This window comes from Passer domesticus, chromosome 3 (genome assembly GCF_036417665.1).
Source record: "Passer domesticus isolate bPasDom1 chromosome 3, bPasDom1.hap1, whole genome shotgun sequence".
Taxonomy (NCBI): Eukaryota; Metazoa; Chordata; class Aves; order Passeriformes; family Passeridae; genus Passer; species Passer domesticus.
In genome coordinates this window covers 19,859,567-19,881,121 of record NC_087476.1, presented here as the reverse complement: position 1 = coordinate 19,881,121, position 21,555 = coordinate 19,859,567, and the positions used below count along the sequence as shown (strand labels likewise).

The 21,555-nt window shown below is 37.7% G+C and overlaps 1 long non-coding RNA gene across 1 annotated transcript; it reads left to right on the top strand.

Moving 5' to 3' along the window:
• The first annotated feature begins 3,553 nt into the window (after positions 1–3,553).
• On the top strand, positions 3,554–19,623 carry LOC135297942 (uncharacterized). The gene is made up of 4 exons (XR_010359883.1): positions 3,554–3,663; positions 5,306–5,465; positions 9,549–9,633; positions 19,411–19,623. It is a non-coding gene; the product is annotated as an uncharacterized LOC135297942 (long non-coding RNA).
• The last annotated feature ends 1,932 nt before the right edge of the window (positions 19,624–21,555 follow it).

Here is a 21,555-nt window from a genome sequence, read left to right as displayed (position 1 = left end):
CATACCAAATACTAGGATTTTTGCCCAAACAAGTACTGCAAGTCAGATTCTTAAGCTATTTTGGCATTTAAACAAACAGACAACAAAAAAAACCCAAACAAAAAAACCCCAAACACATAAAAAACCAAAAAAAACCCAAAAAAACCAAACAAATAACCTATCAAAACCAGTTTAAAAAAAATTAAGAAATTAATAGTTTTCATAATATAAATAATTAATTACAAACCTCAAATGGTTAACTCAAGAGAAATTCAGATTTTGAATTATTTTCTCATCTGTAACATATTGAGTTTTATTTGAAATAGAGGCCAAGCTAAATATCCAGAGATCAGTGCTTAGGTGATTCACATTCAGTTTCTAGATTAGTTAGAAATATTCCATTCCGTTGTCAAAAAGCAGTTCTAACTTTAATCAGACTGAAGTGGAAAGAGTAACTGATAATTAAAGAAAAAAAGATGGTTTACTTTTTTCCAGCATAAAATTTGCTCATATTTTAATAAATGTGTAGTACAAGGTTCAGTAGAAAGCTCCTGCCTGCGTTCCTTCTGTTTTTAAAGGATTTACACTACAAGATTGCAGATAATTTTTCTAGAATATCTTTCCCAGGAATTTAATGTCTAAAAGCCACAAACTCACAGCAAGTCCAAAGAATCTATTGTGTCACTCAAAACTGCCCCCCAGCACTTGGGGTGACGCTGCCCCAGGGCAGAGCAGAGCAGGACAATCCCCTCCCTTGCCTGACTGGAAATGCTGTCCCTGATGCTCCCAAGGACAGGGTTGGCCCTCCTGGCTGCCAGGGCACTGCTGGCTCATGTTCAGCTTGTCATTGACCAGAATCCCGAGGTCCCTTTCCATGGTGCTGCTTTCTAGAATCTCACTCCCCAGCCTGTCTGTACAGCCAGGGCTGCCCCATGCCAGGTGCAGAATCCAGCACTTGTTGAACTTCCTATGGCTGAAGTTTTTGATTGCCCAGCCCTCTGATCTGTTGAGGCCTCCCTGCCTTAGAGGGACTCAACAGCTCCTCCTACAATCATTTGTAGATGATTTGTATCATCTACAAATTTGTTTAATATCTCTTCCAGTCCTGTGTCCAAGGAATTTATGATGATGTTGAAGAGCACATGGCCTAAGTTACTTTGTTACATCTTGTGGAATGAATATATTTTTATTGAAATATATTTTACTTTAAACAAAAATATAAATAAATACAAAATATGATCTTACAATCATGCCAATTATTAATTTTTTCCATGATACTGCTAAGGAACTTTTCACATAAAAATACAGCAATTTTTTTTTAATATCTCATGAACACTAATACAGCCTCTCACAAAATAAGATACCTACTTGCCAGACTCAATACTGTCTTCTAAACCATACATACTTTTGTTCATTTTACTTCAATTATTAAGCCTCATTTAAGCAAAGCTGCATTGAAGTGATGCAAATCAAAACTCTAATCTGACCCATTTTCTAGACATAGCTCTGCTTGATGAAATAACACCTGCACATGCCTCAGGACAGAGCAAACTACACATGCAGACATACACACATACTCAGAGAGCTTCCTGAATTTCTCTGTTGTCTAAAAAGAGATCCTAGATTACCATTTTTAACTAGGTGCCAACACTCCACAGTAGCCAAAATAGACCTGATAATTTAGTCTCATTCATGCATGCCAGTTCTTAAACAAGGTTAATTATCTATTAAGCAAGCGAATCAACAGAGTTTTTAAATGTGAGACATATCAACAAACAGATTCTCCAGTGTATTTGGAACACTCTGACTTCATTTAGCTATGCAGCCTTCAGACCCAGCCCAATACTCTTTTTCTGTCTGTAGTATTGAAGCATCTTGAGCATTTAATAAATTAATGAGTCAAGATTAAAGACTAGAGAGTAAACTGAAACAAATAAGTGATTATTAATATTTAAATGACTGAATATTCAGTGGCCAGAGAGGAAAACCACCAAGCTAGCAGACTGTTGCCTAAATATTTAGACATTCTAAGAAAAATGTATCCCTTATATTTTTGCTGTGTTTCCTTTGAACCATTAGTGAAATGTGAATTCTTTATGACTTGTAAGTGAAGATAAATTTAAGTTACTATTTCTACTAAATCTTTCTTTTCCTAGTAAATTATTTTTTTCCTTTTCATTATCTTCTCTGAAGATCATTAATTCCTGATTAGTCCTAATCAGAATTACCTTTTTCTGGCAAAAGAATTGCAAGAATAGAATAACAGGTCAGCTAATGAGTTCTGCAATGAGAATAGGCCAGAAATTAGGCTGGTGGGCCTAATGGAAGCTGAGCAGGTGTAGAAAGAAGTTGAAGCCAGACATTGCTGGACATTTCCTTTCAGACTATGGATGGTCACAAGATACATCAGACACCAAACAGGTGTAACAGATGATATAATTGTATTCTTCTTCTATGACACTAGGAACACTAGGCCAGTATATACCACAAGAATACAAACCCATTCTGTGATGGGATTTTATAGTTCTATGTATTCAACTTTCCAATGAAAGATATATTACATCATTTTTGCATAATTAATTATTACCTGATGCATTTTTTTTTAACCTGACATAATGAGTAAAGAACATCACAAATATTATTTACATTAAAATGTATTTATGATCTTACCATATAATCTTTTAGGTTGAAAAAGATGTTTAAGATCTTCAAATCCATCTGCAAACCTAATACTGACATATTCACCATTAAACCATGTTCCTAAATGCCACATCTACACATGTCTTTAATACCTCAGGGGACGGTGACTCCACCACTCCCCTGGGCAGCCTGGGCAGTCAAATGCTTGACAACCCTTTTGGTGAAGAAATTTGTCCTAATATCTAATATAAACTGCCCCTGGAGCAACTTAAGGTTATTTCCTCCTGTCTTTCTGCTTGTTACCTGGGAAATTAGACCAGCACCCACCTGGTTACAAACTCTTCCCAGGTAGTTGGAGAGAGTGATATCTCCCTGGAGCCTCCTTTTCTCCGGGCTGAAAAAACCTCAGGCCCCTCAACACCTCCTCACAGGACTTGTGCTCCAGACCTTTCACCAGCCCCATTGCCCTTCTCTGGACTCACTCCAGCCCCTCAATATCTTTCCTGCAGTGAAGGGCCTAAAACTGAACAGAGGTTTTGAGGTGCAACCTCACCGCTGCTGAGTACAGGGGTGCAATCCCTGCCCTGGTCCTGCTGGCCACACTCTTGCTGATCCAGGCCAGGATGCCATTGGCCTTCTTGGCCACCTGGGCACACAGCTGGCTCGTGTTCCACTGGCTGTCAACCTCATTGAACCTCACACAATTGACCTCAGCTCATTGATTCAGCCTCTCCAGATCCCTCTCCAGAGTATTCTTACTCTTCAGCAGATCAACATTCCTGCCCAACTTAGTGTCATCTGTGAACTGTCTGAGGGGGCACTCAGTCTCCTTGTTTAGCTCATTGAAGGTGCTGAACAGAACTGGCCCCAACACTGAGCCCTGGAGTGTCCCACTAGTGACTGCCAGCAGCTGGGCCATGCTCTGGGGACAGCCATCCAGCCAGTTATTCACCCAGCAGAGTGCACCTCCACAAAGCCACGAGCGGCCAGCACCTCCAGGAGAACGCTGTGTGAAACATTGTCAAAGGCTTTAGTAAAGTCCAGGTAGAAAATATTCACAGCCTTTCCAACATTCACTAAGTGAGTCACCTTGTCACAGTCTTGCCTTGTTCCCAACCTGGAAATGAAACTTGAGATAATTTTAGTAAGGAGGTAATATAAGAGTGGACCTTTACTTGAAAGCCTTCAGGGGCAGTTATGGAAAGATGCCCACAAAAGCCCACCACTCCCCAATGGGTGTGTACATTTCTATAGGTTTTGGGAAATGAGGATAATTGATAAAAAGCACCAATTAGGATGCAGGTCCCCTCCAGGTCAAGCCCTTCTCTGGAGCCCCGCTCAGCACTGGCTGTACTTTGTCCATGGGAATGTATCTTGAGAGTTGTTCTTAGCCTTGGTTCCCAGGAAGAACCAAGACAGCATGGGGCTTTGTGCCTCCCAGGGCTTGGAACTCTGGAATTTGTTTTGTCTTTCTGCCATGGAAAGGCCATGGAAAAGTACTGGGAAACTCGATTACTTTTAGTGTCTTCAAGAGTTTGATTTCATTCTTAAATCAGACAAAAATACTTTGCCTCTCCTTTTATTCATTATGTTTGTCAATACATTTATCATTGTACATGTGTCCACATATGGAATTCCATGATTTAAAGTCATCCTATTTTTGTGCCTGTTGTTTTGCACTAAGTTTTGTTTTGGAGCGAATCGGCTTGTTACCTCTGAGACAGGTCAAGGACTAATTCTGTAGAAGGTTTGATAAAGAACAGTTCACAACAGAAAGTGTTATAGAGGTATAATTGAATCCCCTTGTCCTGCAAGTTCTAATGATGGCCAAATCAAATAAATTTATTTAAGTGAATTATTTAGTAAAACAACTGAACATATAAAATATAACAGAACGAAAGATCTTAATCAGAAATATTCCGTCGTTTACCCCTATTCACAGCAGGCACTCCACACATATCCAGGAAAATGTATGGAAGATTTCTGCTTTGTGGGAGTTTGGTATGACTTTTGTAGTTATAAAGTGGCTGTCAGTCAAAAATGTGGCTTCTCTTGTCAAATCTCATTTCAAAAGAAAGATTTTTATTGGCAGTTGGGAGATGCCAGACCAGAGCTAACCTCATGGTGCCAAAATTAGTCACTACAATACAGTTTGTACAGCTTGAGTTATTTGATCAGTTAACAAAGAGTAGAGAAGCTTTGGTGGGGGGGGTACAGGTAAGATGCCCTGCTACACCAGGTCTCTGTGCCCTCTGACAGTGCAGATACAGCCCCTGGCGGGAATCCCCAGTCTGGGAGAGTGACTTAAGTCACTCTCAATAAGTTGTTTTATGTGTGATAGACTCATAGGAATTTCTGACCTCACAATAAACTCAGGAGGATAAATATCTCAAATTGAGGGGGGATGTGCCCTTCTGTCCCTGTAATAGGGAGTGACCACTAGTTTTCCATGACAAAAGACACAAATTCAGGAAAGGGGTTGTGAGGGGATAGAATGTAAGAGAATAGAGATAGTGCAGAAGGCAATATCACCACTGAGGAGTTGCAGCTGTACTAAATACCAAAGATTAGGAACAGACCTGCCTCTAATAGGCCACAGCTGTGTCCAATAAGGATGAGTGATATAAAAGAGTGGGTTAGCCTACTATGGAGAGAGCTGAAGTTTGTTGGCTGTATTGTGAGGAAGAAGGAGTCAGTGCTGTGAGGAGCTGCCCACGAGAGATCACCAAGAAGGTATGGAAGATTTGTAAGAAGATGACAACAAGGAGCTATCTCCTAGCATCAGGGGTCTGCAGAAGAGCTCCCCAGGCCTCCAGGGACAGATCTGTCACAGAGGCCTCATCAAGGTAAGAGATGATGTTGTGACATGCCGCTGCCAAAGGAAAGGACCTGTGTCTCCTTTTTCAGCTGCTGTGTTTCACTCCCCAGCCACCATGTCGTTTCTAGCTGGTGGGGAGCAGGTCTGTGATAACAGGAGTGAGAAGTTGTATTAATGCCACTCCCCTGGTGGCCGTGGGCATGTGACAAATGGCTCAGTGGGTAGATACTGTGGTGCTGAGGGCAACTCTTGGTGGACTGATCTTCATCATTACATTTAACTATGCCAGGACACCTATATTTGTACCATTTGGACTGTATTCCAATTGTTCAGAAAGAAGCCATTAGTTAGGCCAATAAATGAGACTTCTAATGATTAATTATTTCACCTAATGCCTTACTGGTATTAATAATGCATTCTTAAGTACTCTCCTGGTTAAAAGTAAGGGTCTTGGTAATGAGTAACATATCAGACTCAGAAAATTATTGGGCTCAGATGAAATAATGTCTAACATGATGAAGAATACCTTTTAGACCATGTAGCAATGAATTCAGTAAGTATTTACTCTTGCTGTTGTTGGTGACATCATTTGGATGTCAAGGTGCATACATCCAAAGCAGGAGAATACAGTGTCTCTATGTCCTGCAGGAAAAGGAGGAGAAGGAAAAAAGGATGTTACAGGATGATCAATGCCATAGCCCATTGTTTTGCAAGAGCACCATGAGTCATTTCCTTGAAAAGGTCAATCAGGGAACCTAAGAAATAGAAGGTGCTTTGCCTCAAGCAAGTGACTTGTTTTAAACCTCCTTTATTTTTTTTTTTCCTGGTTCCTATGTGGGAAATAACTTAATACAGGACCAAAAAAAGAGTGCAAAATAAAAGTATCAATTCCTGCAGTCTATATTTGTTTGTCACACTGAGGGAACTGCCTCATACAGCTATTGCTGTTTGAAAGGTGGCTCTAAAAATTTAGAAGTGTTAGGAGAAAATGAAGGCTAGAAAACTCTTCCAGCTTTGTTTCTTGGGTTTTTATCTCAGCCCCACACCCCTCCCCCAAAACCAACCCTCCCCACCTGGTTTGACTTTTAAGTTTTTTCAATATTACAGAGCGTTTTGCAGAGTAATTAATATTTGTCAGGACAACAGCTTCGGGGTTAGGAATTGTAAAGTGGATACTTTGGAATACATTGGGATTGAAAAGCCAAACCCAGAAAGTAAAGCTGAAGAATGGAGATGTGTAGTCTTGTATGATCTCTTTTTCTCTTGCCCTTCTTTTCTCTCCCTTGCCCTGCCTTTCCGTACATTGTCGCTCCTCCAGTCACTGCAGAGTGGGGTTTTTTCATTTTATAATAAAACCTCTACAAATACTTTGTGATGACAGAAGTGCATGTATTATATAATCCTACATTTTCTAGAATGGTAATGAATAGTTTTCTCCCACTCATAATGCTAAATTTAGAACGTGACTATTACATAGAGGAAATCACTTTATTTGTAGCCATTCCCACATCTACAAATTACACCCTTTTGATTGTCTGCATGTTTTCTGTTTATCTCAGAGACTGAACTGTCAGATGACAAGATTACATGGATATTGTTCATCTTCTGGCAGCTAATTTGAGATTCCCAAATAAAATATTAATGGCTAAAATGTATGCATTCAATAAGACATCTGGGAAAGTGACCTGGTTGAGGCTGAAGTAGAGCTAATTTTCTTCATAGTAGCTGGTACAGTGTTGTATTTTGGATTTAGGATGAGGCTAATATTGGTAACACACTGATGTTTTCACTCTTCCTGAGTAAAGATTACCCAAGCTCAAGAACTTTTCATCTTCTCATGCTGTCTCACCACTGGAGATGTTGGGGGTGCATAAGAAGCTGGGGGGGACAGCAGAGATGACTCCAACAGACCTAAGGAATATTCCATCCCATACGGAGCTATGTTCAGGATATAAAATAAGAGGAAAATTGCCTGGTGGGCCACTGCCTGGGAACAGGCTGAACATCAGTCAGTTGGTGGTGAATGGTTGCTTTCCACTTGCAGTACTTGTTTTTCTTGGGTCTTAGTTCTCTCTCATTTTGTTACTTTCCTCTTAATGATTATTGTTGTTATTATTATTATTGCTATTATTATACTACAGGCACTGATTTTGGAGGACCATAAGGTAAGAACTCTGTGTTGTTTCATTATATTCTCTGAAAAATGTGAAATTAACACTTGTATTTGGTTGTGGGTAACTCTTATCACTTAGACCAGAGTAAAACTTCAGTGTAAGTCCAGTGCTCTTTATACTGGAAAAGTAAATTGACATCAGCAAACAGACAAATATAGAGGTCGAAATTTATTACATATGTAGTTCAAATATGTTTTGATACGGATGTCAATAAAACTCCAAGTGAGCAGTCACAACAAATGTGTTCCTGCCTGAATAAATACTGTACAGTTTCTCTTGTTTTCATTAACGTACTCCACACATTTTTTTTTGGCTCTATGGGCTTTAACCAATTAAGTTACCTCTTTTTTTTTTTTTCTAAAACATTTTCTGATGCATTCATAAATCACATACCCTATTTAAGTCCTAGAAAGGAGTGGAATGCATTCGTGGTTCCTTTGCTTTGGTTTTTGCAGTTTATGATGCACAGGGAATTGGAAGTCTGGTTAATCCCTAACTAAACCACTAAAAGAGAATACTATTAAGTTGTAACTAATTTACCTTTTAATGTAAGGTTTTCTCCCTGTTTTCTGTTGGGTTTTTTCCTCCTTTTTCCTCTCTTGTGGTTTTTCTTCTAGTCTGATGTTTTTTGTTCCTGTAAAATGGTGACACCTATATTTTTAACTTTCCTATTAAAGACATAAAATATCTACAGCCTTTGGATATCACAGCTTCATTTTAAAATGTCAGTAATTTGCATTAGGTTGTTCCCATCTTTTTTTCTCTAATGGCTTCTGTAACTGTTCCTATCAATTTGTTTATTTATGGTGGTGGAACATATATTTTTTCCCTCTTGGGAAATATGCATTATAACCCACATGAGAGGTATTTTTACTGTTTTGTTAGAAAATTTCTTCCTTGACACACCAGATAGTATATACTTGTCTTGCATTTTGTAATTAACTTGGAACTCATTCTACATATAGAAATGAAGATAATTTCTGTAATTCAGTGTCGAAGACACTTGTGTATTTGCAGACAGAACTTGTTGCATAGGATATCTTCTGTTGCTGTGGCTAGTGTTTTGGGCGATTTCCCTTCACTTTTCCACCAATTTAACTCCATTGGAGAAGGCCACCACATTTTTAAAGTAGGTTTTACCACTACAGAAGCCATGCTGTCTATCACCAATCACATTCATATTTTCTATGTGCCTTAGCATATTTTTGAGAAGGATCTGCACTGCATTATTACTGAATACAGACTCAGCCACCCAACAGTATCAGGGCAATTCAGTCATGGAATACTGAAACTTGACTTTCACTTAGGTTTCTTATTATTAAAAACAAAATTACTGCTTATACACAACACATAGACAGGAATCTGAATGTGGCAGCATTTTTACCACAGAAAGTTAACATACTGCCCCAGAAGTAGAATCTTTCACAATTTCACTTCAGTACTTCCAGACTTTATACTGGCACCAAGACAAACTGAGGGTTATAATATAGCGACACCTTTTGCAATTTTCTTCTGGTGAAAAACATTTGCATTTCTAACCCTTTTACATAAGCTATTGAACCATTGTGAAAAGGAAAAATATGCAGGGTGGTTTGTGGCTTTTAATTTCTGTAGAGAGTTTGAAATGCATTTAAAATAGTCTTAATGTATTTCATTTCTAGTTTATTTTTCTTTTTAGGGGATTTATCAGGGCATAGGGAAGTTGAGGTTGTAATTTTTCTTCCCAAGGAAGAAGAAATAATTTAGGATTCCACAAAAAGACCCTTGCCTCCAGCATGACTTTTTTCCATCAAGTATACAGGGCTTTGAGTCAAGGAATAGTTCTTATCTGGACTTTCAGAGATAAAAGACAAAACAATTGAGGAATTTATCAGTTTAGTTTATTACTGTATTAATTTGTACATTTTGTTAATGTTTTATCTGATCTACATTTGAAGCCTTTTGAGGAAGAAATCGCCTTGGTCTGCTGCAGGAAAATCAAGTAAATAAGCATAATGCAGTGATGTTTCTTCTACCACTCATGTAAGTAATATTCAAATCTATCCCAGTGATAACATTATTCTAATCAGATCACATCTGTTATGAGAAGAAATAAACTGAAATGCTTTTGCAGCCTTCAAGGGGGACGTTTCTAGCTACCAGAGACATCTATCTGATTCTCTTTTATTTTTGTATGAAATTTTTTTGTCTAGAGTAGGCAAAATATTCATTTCTCACACATGTTGCTCAATTATTTATACTCTAAACAGCAGTAATCCTTGTCACTCTGGGCTGTTTACTGTTGTTTCTTTGTTATCAGAGATTCAGTGATAACTACTAACAAAAATCAAAACATTAAAACTCAGTTATAATAGATGAAGCAGTTATGGAGATAAATTTATCTAAATTGGTTGTTTTGTTTAGTACCTGTTTCTTGTAAACAGTGAAGTGAATCTACTAAGATTTAGTTTTGTATTCCAGGGAAGATTGTTTTTATCAAAAATTTCAGCACTTTATAAACTGTTTCTCTTTTAAGATCTACGTGAAACACAGCAGATGTTTAAATTGGAGGCAATGTTCACATTGGTTTGACTATAGGCTCTTAAAAGAAGCACAAGTTTAGTTGCAATACATTTCAGCATTATTTAACAGACATATTACTTATTTATGTGTTATTTAATGCCAGAAATTTTCAACATGTGCATAATACAGCTAACACAAAACATTAACTCCTTTACAAAAAAAGAAGAAAGGTCGAGTCTGTGCTGTTGGTATGGCTACTGGTAGTATTTAGATTCAAAAACTGTTTTGGGTTGGAAGGGACCTTAAAGATCATGGAGTTCCAATCCCCTGCCATGGTCAAGGGCATGTTCTACTAGACCAGGTTGCTCCAAGCCCTATAAAACCTGGTCTTGAGGACTTCCAGTGGTGAGAAGTTCTTTGTCCGTCTTGGCTGGGGAGCCCTGAACTGGACAGAGCACTGCAGATGTTGCCTCACTGGGGCTGTGTGGAGGGACAGGATGACCTCCCTCAATCTGTTGTCAGTGCCCTCCCTAACACACCCAAATTACCATTGGCTTGCTTGTGGAAAAATTCTTGTCCTGATAGCCAGACACTTCGGGGATTTGAGGCTTACGGACACATCAGTCATTTGCGTCTATCTGCATCGCCCAAGTTTGCAACAGCAATTTTTTTCTAGAAACAGCAACAGCAAATCTCAAAAGTGCTGGACATAGGATTTCAGTAATCTGTTAAAAAGTTTACTGACAATTCCAAAGTGGCAGGTGCTGTTAACTCTCTTGAAGGACAAGATGCCTTGGTGGATCTAGAAGCATTGGAGCATCATTAATGGGATGAAGTTAAACAAGTCTAAATGCTGGATTGTGCACTTGGGATGGAGCAATTATGACATAAGTATAAATTTGGAGGGGAGTAGCTGGAGAGCAGAAAGATGTCTGGGGTGCTGGGTGACAGCAGACTCATGTGTGTCAGCAGTGGCCAGCAGCCAGGAGGGCAAAGCCCATTCTGGGATTGCCAAACCCAGTATCGCCAGCTGGTCAAAAGAGGTGATTGTCCCTCTGTGCTCAGAGCTGGTGCAGCCTCACCTTCAGCATGGGTGGAATTTTGGGTCCCACCACTGAAGAAGGATGTGAATGCACCCAGAGGAGGACAACAAAGCTGGTGAAAGGTAAATCCTATGAGAGGAGGTGAGGGTATGTCCACCTTGGAGAAAAGGAGACTGAGGGGTGACCTCATTGCTCTCTACAGCTTCCTATAGAGAGTAGGGCACATGGAGAGAGGGATGCTGTTTGACACACAATTTAGAGAAACAGCTGAAGCCCAGGGGAAAATATCTGCCAATGAACTGGAATCAGATAGTACACCAGATGCTTTTGTTGGGATTGCTAAATACAGGATAAGTGCCATTACACATGATGTAGTCTGTTGACATACATATGTAGAAATCTAAATATGGCATTGTATTTACTGAATTTTAATGACAAAATTACTGGATTTTTTTCCAGTATTAATGCTGTGATAAATATAAAATCTTGTCAGTTTACCTTTACTCCCATCAGATGATAAAGTTTCCTTGCATGAAGAAAATAAAAAGATTACTGTACTGTAATCGGTAATTATGTACTGTCTGTATTTTCCCATCACACAAAGCATATATTTTCTGCTCTCACTGGAAGCTCTCATAGTTAAAGATCATGTTTTTAATCTATACCAGACCAAGGAAGCTTGTCAGTTTTAGGCCTCTTTGGGACTATAGTATATATATGTTTTACATACCAAATGCTTGAGGATAAAATGATCTAGTCTTCGTTTTTTGTTAACCTTTCAACAATATAGTGTATCAGAGCATAAAGGCTGTTTTGCAGCCTGCTACATAGTGCTGTAGACTACTATGCTCAGTAATAGAGTTCCTCATGGTAATGGCTTCCCACAAGATTTTAAATTAAATTCTAACCTGCTGTTTCTGTGGTGCTCCAGTATTATACAATATTGATATAATCTCTGAGTTCTACCCAGTGTCTTATGAGCAGCCTCATAAAATGCTCATGGTTTGTCCCTTAGTCTGTAACACATGGAGAGACTGAGAAAATTCTTCCTTCTGTTGATTTTCGTAGAATAATGTCAAAGATTAGGATCACTACCATATTGTGACTCACCTCTGTCTTTAATGTATATTGTAGTCTGAAAAAAACCTCTCAGTTTGTGTTCTGACAACAAATAATTAAACTGAAACAAACACAAAACCTGAGAATGTGGGAGGAAATACTAGAATATTATGAGATATTATCCAATGTGTTGCCTAAAATAGCAGGAAACTGGACTAGGCCCAGTAGTCCTCTGAATTCCAGACTTTCATGTACATTGGTGTTATGAAATACAGTACATCTGTGTTTTCTTTCCAGATTTATTTTCCTATTGTAAAAAAACCCAGTACCTATATATCCTCCCAAAATCTTTTATATTTAAATTTTTGTATGACTCCAAATCATAAGACCTTGTAAAAATGAACACGAGGTTGTCAGAACTCCAGACAGTTTGGTTGTTTATTTTTATAACTCTGTAGATATTGTGGTCTCTCTTTCAGAATGAAGCCAGTCATTTCTAGATGTTTGTTCACATAGTTGAGAATAGAAAGAGGAAATATGCATGTACCTAAAATAAAACAAATAATGAACAGTGAAAAATTGATCTATTGGCAGAAAAATAAAAATAATTTTTAAAAATTAACACAACTTCTTGGATTATTAAAACTAAATTGTGTCCCAGATGCAGAGGAGTGGAAAAAAATCATGTGGAAAAATCAGATAAGAGGGATTTTGGAGGTCATCTGAAAACAAAGTTGATATCAAAACTGGATCAGTTTGCCATGGGGCTCATGTAGTTCAGTTCTGGAAGCATCCAGGGGTTGTTAACCCAAGGCTTCTGTTAGAAACCTGCTTCAGGACCTCACCATTCTCATGGTGGAGAGCTGCATTGCTGTGCCTGGCTGCAATTGTCCTTCCTGCAAGTTGTCACCTCTTGTTGCAACTTGTGAGCAGGACCTTGCCATGTCCTCTCACCCTGCACCTCAAGGAAGAGTCTGGTTCTGGCTGCTCTATAATCTCCCTTCATATAGTGAAAATGGTAGAGAGAGATTTGTTTGCAGGAGCTGCTGGTCTATGACCAACCCAGTCAGAAAGGCACTCGGACTGTCAAGTATCATTTAAATTGTTCTTTTGGAGTTAAAGAGAATAGCATAGATAATCTGACATTCCTTTAGATACTGGGTATCTAAAGCATACCCTGAATTCTTTCTATAACTGGTCAATGTACCAACCCATTGGCAGGATAAGGTTTTGGTCTTTCAAAAAAGAAAGTCCTTTTTCTTCATGCACTAAGTTTGGGTGTTTCACACTTATTTTATCATTCTGATGATTTGGGGCTCATTTTTTTAGTTCATTGAGTTAGCATTTTTTACAAACAAGTAATCTTTTTACTTTCTTCACATGAGAAAACTTTATACTGTGAAGGGAGTAAAGGTAAACTGACAGGTCTCTATTTTTATCATAGCATTAATATTGGAAAATATCCATTAATTTTGTCATTAAAATTCACTAAGAAAGAAATAGAAACTAATGCAGGTACTTCTTGTTTTGTCATTATATGTGCCTACTATTTTCTCTCTTTATCTTACATAGATGTAGAACATTTAATATTGTTAAAAAAGTGAAACACCACCTTGGCTTCAAAAAGGTTTTTGAGACTCAACATTAAGGTTTTACAAGGAATGGTCTGGTAGCTTAAGTTCATCCACATTTTTTTTTCTGTTGATTTTTTTTTTTCTAGTTTCCTTTTTTACCATTCAATATTAATGTACAAAGTGCAAAATAAAGTTATCAGTTACCTATGAGAGATTTGTGACATTTTTGGAATTAGGGTGTTTGAAAATACAAGAACTCTACCCCAGAATTACTTCACTGAAATCTTTTTTATGAAAGGTGGATATTGTATAAAATCAAAATAGGAGTGAAAGTCTTCTCTTGCCTTACTTTCCAGTACAGTTTGCTAGAAGATTAGTTCTTTTATAACTAATAACTGAGCAGCTCCGCTGCTCAGTTTTCACCAATACATTATGATTTAAATTATTTACCATTCATATTTCAGCTGCCCTGGCTGTGTCTCCTCCCAGCTCCTTGTGCAGCCTCACATTTTCACTGCTGTGGTGGGGAGGAACAGAAAAGTCCTTGATATCATATGAACACTTTTCAGCAGTAACTAAAGCATCCCTGTGTTTTAGAACTATTATCAGAACAAATGCAAAACACAGCCTCCTACCAATATATAAGAAAATTAATTCTATCCCAGCCAAAACCAGCACAATATGTCATTGAAAATCTGGCCACTAGAGAACAAAATATGAGTATGCAGCCAGGAATCCTGTAAGATTCATCTTAACTCTACATGCTTTAAGTTTCTATCAATTCACTTCGTAGGAAAATATTTTGCAAGGGTTGTTAAAGATTACAGAGAGGAGCACAATGGGATTTAAATGTGCCTAGACACCTAACTCCAATTAACCTTTATTTCAAGTGCCTTTAGGTTTTCCTGAAAAGTCTAACCTAATAAGATACTCCAACTAGAAATAACACAGTAACACATGCAAACTTTGGCAGAGAAAGATAAAATTAAAGTGCAAAACAACTTTTTTTTTCATGTAAAATATAGTGGCTTAAAATTTATGTTTTTCTTTCACTTTTTGTGTAGTAAAATGTCTGTTTTGCATCTGTCTTTTTATCCTTCCTCTGAGCTGAAGTTATTATCAATCATCCACAATCTTTGCTCATGTTGAAATTCTTAGATAGCCTTTACATATTGAAATATGAACCTAAATCCCTATTTCTTTTCTGATATGGTCTTCCTGTTACTATGAATTTTAGAGTAGTCACCAATGGCATTAGTCTGCAACCTAGCACTGCAAATGTGTACAAACAGTATTCCTACTAAAATTACTCCTTCCTGGGTTTCAAAAAAAAAAAAAAAAAGAAGAGGTCAGGAAGAGAAAATCAGGTTTAACTTGACTACTTAGGCAGAGCAGTCCCAGCTCCCTCAGGTTTCCCTCACAGGAGCAATGCTCTATTCCTCTGTTCATCCTCCACTGGTCTCTCTCCAGCCTGTTCATGTCTCTCTTGTACTGAGTAGCATAGAACTGGGAACAGAGTTCCACGTGTGCCCTCACCAGTGCTGAAAAGAGGGAAAAGGTCACCTCCCTTGACCTGCTGGTAACACTGTTCCCAGCACAGTCCAGGTTGTTGTCCTTCCGTGTCACCAATGAGCATCCCTGGGTCACGTTCAAACTGCTGTTTACCAGGACCCAGGGGCTGCTTTGCCCAGCTGCTTTCCAGCCAGTCAGCCCCCTTCCTGTGCTTGTGTGTGGGGTCATCCATCCCTAAAGAGCAGAGCTTCTCAAGCTTGGAAAGCAACTTCACACTGTTCCATTTCAAATCTTGAAGCTCTCTGTCCGTTTGAAATTGATCATATACTGGGTGATAGATTTGAATCAAGATTTTGAAACCAGTCAACTATTTGTACTGGTAAGCCTCATCTGTGTGCCAGGATAGATGAAAGAATTTTGTGTATCCTTAGGTTTCATAGAATCATTGATACCAGGTTGGAAGAGACCTCTAATATCATATGGTCCAATTTTTCTTGGCAAAAGCTGAACAATCTAGCTGTCTAGCTGAATCATAAAATTGTCCAGCTCTGGGGAATCCACCACTTCCCTGGGGAGATTATTCCATGTTTGATTGTTCCTGTGGAAATTTTTTTCCTCTGTCCAGTGAGAGACTCCCCAGCAGTAACCTATACCCCTTGCTCCTTGCCTTTTCCATGTCTCTTTGTAAAAAGGGGGGGTCTCCATTTTCTTTGTAAGCATTCTTTAGATATCTTTAAATACTGGAACACAGTGATAGTTATCCTCTAAGCCTTCTTTTCTCAAGGCTGAAAAAACACAAATATCGAGCTTACCAGTCTTTTGGTCCCTTTTGCCTGTGTCCCTTTCCTGGACCTGCTCCAGCCCATCTACATCTGTTTTGTGGTGGAAATGTAGCTGAAATAATGAATCAGAATAAAACTCAGTTGAGCTATGGATATTGTTAAAAGGACCAAAACTGGTCTACCAATTTCTCCCTTTTTAAAGTCAGAGTAGCTCTAATACATTCAAACTAATCACAAGTGGACACAGAAATCTGCTATAAACTGCATTTATGTATGTATGAGTGTCTATGTGCACACACAGAAAGTAGTGTAGTTTCTTCCTTGCTGTGCATAAAACAGTTATAGATGATGATGCTAAAGTGAGTCTGTTTGAATTAATTCTGTTTACCAAAAGATTCAGAGTTCCAAAGTACTTATACAAACATATTTGCACTGTATGCATCTGTTTTCTATCATTTTACAAGTGTTTACCATCTGCACTTCAGTAGCAATTTTTATATTAACTTCCTTGTCACTGATGACAATATTGGACAGAATCAAGACTAAAGCAGCCCTCTTGGAAATCTCCCTTTTGACATTGATGTAATTGTACCATTTGCAGCGGTATTGGAAATCATGTAGTTTATTCTTAAATATAGCACATAGTGCCAATTCTTTATCATAATGCCATGTTTTACTAAGTCAGTGCTTTTCAAATGTCTGACTGTTTTCATTTATTTTTTCAGAAAAACTAATACATACACCAGAAAAACTTAATACTAATACGCCAGCCACGTAGTCAGATTTGTCAAGGTTTATTTCCCACAAAATCTCTTCCATCCTTTAGTTATTTATTAATTTCCTGTTCTAAGGCTGATACTACACCATGAATCTTTGTATCTTCATTTGCTGAATATTGACAGTAGTACGCTGCAGTACCGACCTCTTCTTGTCTCTGGAGTTGAGAGTTGTCATCAGCAGAAAGGAAATAATCTAAGAAAACTCTTTTACTGTACAAAGTGCTCTGCTTACATTGTCTCCTACACACTTCTGTGCCATTCATGGGGCGGCTTCTGCATGGTTCCGTTTCTGTAAAGTAATGTAGGATATGAATGAGAGGCTTCTGCCTGCAGCATTTCTATTGTCCCAAGCTGATGAAATGATGATAACGATACCAACTTCTAAATTTTAAAATCAGATTATACATTCAGAATCAAAGCCATGTGATATACCTGTACAAATGCAATCTGCTGCAGTCTGTAGAACACATATGGAAATTGGTAATTTGATATTGTTGTGAACTCCTAATATTTCAGACAGCTGATACAGAAAGGCTGGTTTTTGCAGCAGATTACAGATATTCACAAGAATTAATTCTGTAGAGTAAGAAGTTTCCTGCAGGATTGTTGGTATAATGAAGTATTCAATGTAATAGATAATTTACAGAGCAAGTGAATTTAACCTTTATGAGGAGGTGACTTTTTTGACCTCTTTCTTCATACTTTCTTAGCTAATGAAGGGAAGTTCTGCTGTGTCTGGTAACCTTATGAGAAAGTTCAGTGGTTGGAGATCCATGCCCTTTTACTCAATTCAGTCTCTCTCCAACACAAAGATGCTGCATGTAACACACAGGGTTTTTTGTCCTTTTATACTGACTTTATGTAGCTCCTCAATCTTTCAACATCTTCATTCTTTTAACTGAATGATCTAGCAACACCTGAGAAAATATTATTAAGTACCAATATATTAATATATTACAATTCTAAATAAATGTAAATAATAATTTAAAAACCTAATAGGAAATGCACACAGTTTTATATAATTCATGAAACCATCTCAAATTTTTCAGCTATTGCTGACAGACAGAAAAAATCATGTCTCTATTAGCTTACTCATTCAGTAAGAATTGATAAGAAATTTTAATATTTCAGCAACCAGAAGTTAGATTTTCTTTTATAGAAAAACAATCTAATGTTGGTCAAAGCATGTTTGGTTTTAGTCTGTGTCTTTCAATATCATTAGATAAGAATTTGAGAATCAGATTTTGTGTTATTCATCATCTTTATTTGATTTTTTTTTTGCTATGATAAGAGATACTGTAATGACAGTGCTTTCTACGTGAGCAGCATTATTTATGGATATCTTCCTAATGTTCCTTATTAATTCTGTGTGAGTGATTGATTTGATCACACTTTTTCCAGTGTAGACCATTAAATTAGTTTAATAACTAAAAAATAGTCTTTGAGACACTGGACATGAAGGGCTGGGAAGAGTATATAAATTAAGAATTTATAATTTAAGGAGACATTAAAAATTGCTTGTATTCTAATAAGTCCTTCAAAGAAAATGGGACTTGTTACCTCATTGATCTTTGGTGAAGATTCCCAGGGCTTCAATTTTAAAGAAACATTTTGTAAGGGTTTCTGTTAATTGCTGGAACAATTTTGGTCATTTCAGCAGTGCCTGCCATCAGATGCAGCTGATCCTTCTCTGATCACCATAATACAGACAGGATTCAGTGATACCAGCATAATGCTCCTGAGTTTGGTGTAGCTTTTTTCCTCTTATGTCTGAGTTATGTCTCAACCTATTCTTGATGAGAATGAACTGAGCCTTACCATTTTGCAACCATATGGCACAGGGGGTGACAGCACCAGGCAGTATTTGTGACAGGTAGGTTGCATCTCACAGCTTTCTTGTTCCTCTGATGTTTGGCATGGGTATATTATTGCAAATGGCTATTTTCTGACTAAGTACTGAAACAAGAAACCTGCTGAAAAATAAACTTACCAAAATATTATTTATATTTTGTCATGCAATGTAATAGTACTGGTCATGCTCCTCACTGTTGTTCTTAATTTCTTAGATAATACAACTGAAAAATTACCCATTTCATCTGGCGTAGAACTCTTTAACTTTGTTGGTGCACTGGTTTTGAAATTTAATTTGCAGGGTGCACAATTGATGACAGCTGACAGTAGTTTTACCTTGGTTTCAGCACAGATACTCCTCGTTTATGTAGTTGAATATGATATCAGAATTAGGCTCTCAAGAGTATTTCTTCATCAAAAAACTTCCTTCTTGAAAAACCTGCAAAGTTGCCCATCAGACAGGGTGGGGGAAGTAATGTAAAGACATAGTCTAGTATGAAAAACTATCTGACAAAAAATGCATGTACTTTTATAAATGGGAAATATATATTTATAAGTGTCTTCAATATACTTTGGGAGAATATACCATTTCTCTGCAGTCAAGGATGGGGCCAAACTAAAGCAGCCTTGAAATTCAGCCAGTGCTGCAATCACTCACTAAACTTTGGTTAAACTAGGTTTCTTATCTCCATTCCAGGTACAGACTGACAATAAGGAGGAAAGAAATGGCTAGCAGATACAGACTGCTGTGAAACTGGAAATCTACATTCAAGAATTCTTATTTAAACTTTTTTCACTTTTTCTGGCTTGTCAGGAGTAAAAAATAGTGATGAAGGCTAAAAAAACCAATTCAGCTGTAGACTGCTCAAGGAAGTGTGGCAGGGTAGACAGCCCTGTTAGATATATATTATAGGACCAGTAACAGTTTTATGGAATAAAAATGCTATTCCTGCTGCTAGCTTGATTTTTTTTTTTTCATCACAGCATCACCCTTCACAAATAAAAGCTTTATATTTTCCCAAAAAAACCCCCATGTTAACAGCTTAAATTGTGCAGTTACATAGTCAGTGGCACACATTTTCTGCTTGATGCCAGAAAATATCACACATGTCCCAGATACCGTAGCTGGATATCTCTCTTCCTTATGCCTTGTACTATAACTCACATGAGCAAGACACCACTGGCATTAAATTTTCATTATGTTCTCCTATAATTTACTGATGTTGTGGTTCTTTTGTACCCAAAAGTTTTTTCTTTATTATTCTGGGGATGATGCACCATCCTGCTCTCAGGCACAGGGAGACTGATTTCCAGAAGCAGTAACAGTACTGAAGCAAACTTTTAAGACAAAATTTTAGTTTTCCCCTGAACTTTGATTCTTGCCCTTGTGATTTTCTCTTTTCTGTTTTTGCCTTCTAATATTTCAGCCTCTTTAGTCTTAAGTTGCCTCTTTCTCAGTCCAGACTTAAGGCTGATTAAATCGTCTGATCTCACTTAAGCTCTGTGTGCCTCTGTCCCCTTTCCCTACACTTGGTGTACCCTGTCCTGCATGGAGACCTCATCTTTGCAGGAAGAACACTGTCACTGAGGGAAATGTAGGAGCTGCTGTGTCCTTGCCTCTCACCCTGGTAACACACTCCACTTGTCTCTCCTGTGCTACCACATGCACAGGTTGTTTTTCACCTTGGCACTTTTTGCCTTCAACAAGCTTCATCCTTTCCTGAATGTCACTGTACCATGCTAGCAACTTCTTTTTCTCCTGCTCTCTTCCACCCAGCTTCCTGGCTTATGACATGCCATCACAAACATTTTATGCTGTCCCTTGGGGCTTGCATTGATGTTGCCCTGCTTGCATCTCTCTCATTTTCTATGCACATGCTCTGTGTTCTGATTGCTATCATCTCTGATCTACTTTCATCATTCTACCACAGATGTCTTATACACTTGATGACCTACTTGAATGAGTCCTATATTCCAGCCTGGACAAACAGTGTCCCCAGGGTTGCTCACCAGGCTGCCTCCTGTCTAATTGTATTTCTCCCAGTTCTTCACTCTCACAGCCCATTTGACTCTGATTTCTTGCTCCTTTGATATCATCCAACAGCACTGACAAGTAAAACCCTCTTTTTTTACAGGGAACATACCAGCTATATTTACGCTATTATAAACAAAAAGTAATAAATAAAAGCAAATCTAGTGTTCTAATATAATGAGAGACTGAATGAGAGACTTCCCTCTTTGCATATGCAATTTGAGGGATAATGGGTCCTAATTAAGATAATTTAAATGATTTTTATTATTGTTCAAAATACCTTGTGGTATCTTCAGAGCTTACAGAAGAGTTAATTGTGTATTTTCATTTTTCTTACCTAACCTATCATCTTTAAAGTCAATATGGAAAAAATAACAGCAAATGAGATTTGTTTTTACTTTATGTAGAATCTCTGTGTGTATCAGGGCTTTTGAAGAGAAAGACTCTACATGCACCAAAGGAAGAGTGACAATGTGCATGGAGAGATTTCTGGTAAAGTCTGAATCTATTCATTTTGACACTGGAGTCTGTTTTCCTAGAGAAATGAAATTGAATGGGAATTATTATAAGGATTATATGAAATTGAAGGATTAAAAAAAATTCTGATATAAATGAGTTGAATGATTACTAGAGACAACAAAGATACATGACAACATCAAAGACCTTGGAGAATTATTGTAGTAGAGTCAAAATATTCATCAGGCAAAAACATTATAAGTTTATTAATTATATTGTTATAATATTGTGGCATAATCTCTGATTATGTGATTCTGTAATTGTTACAAGCTCCTTTATTAATTAAACTGAGAA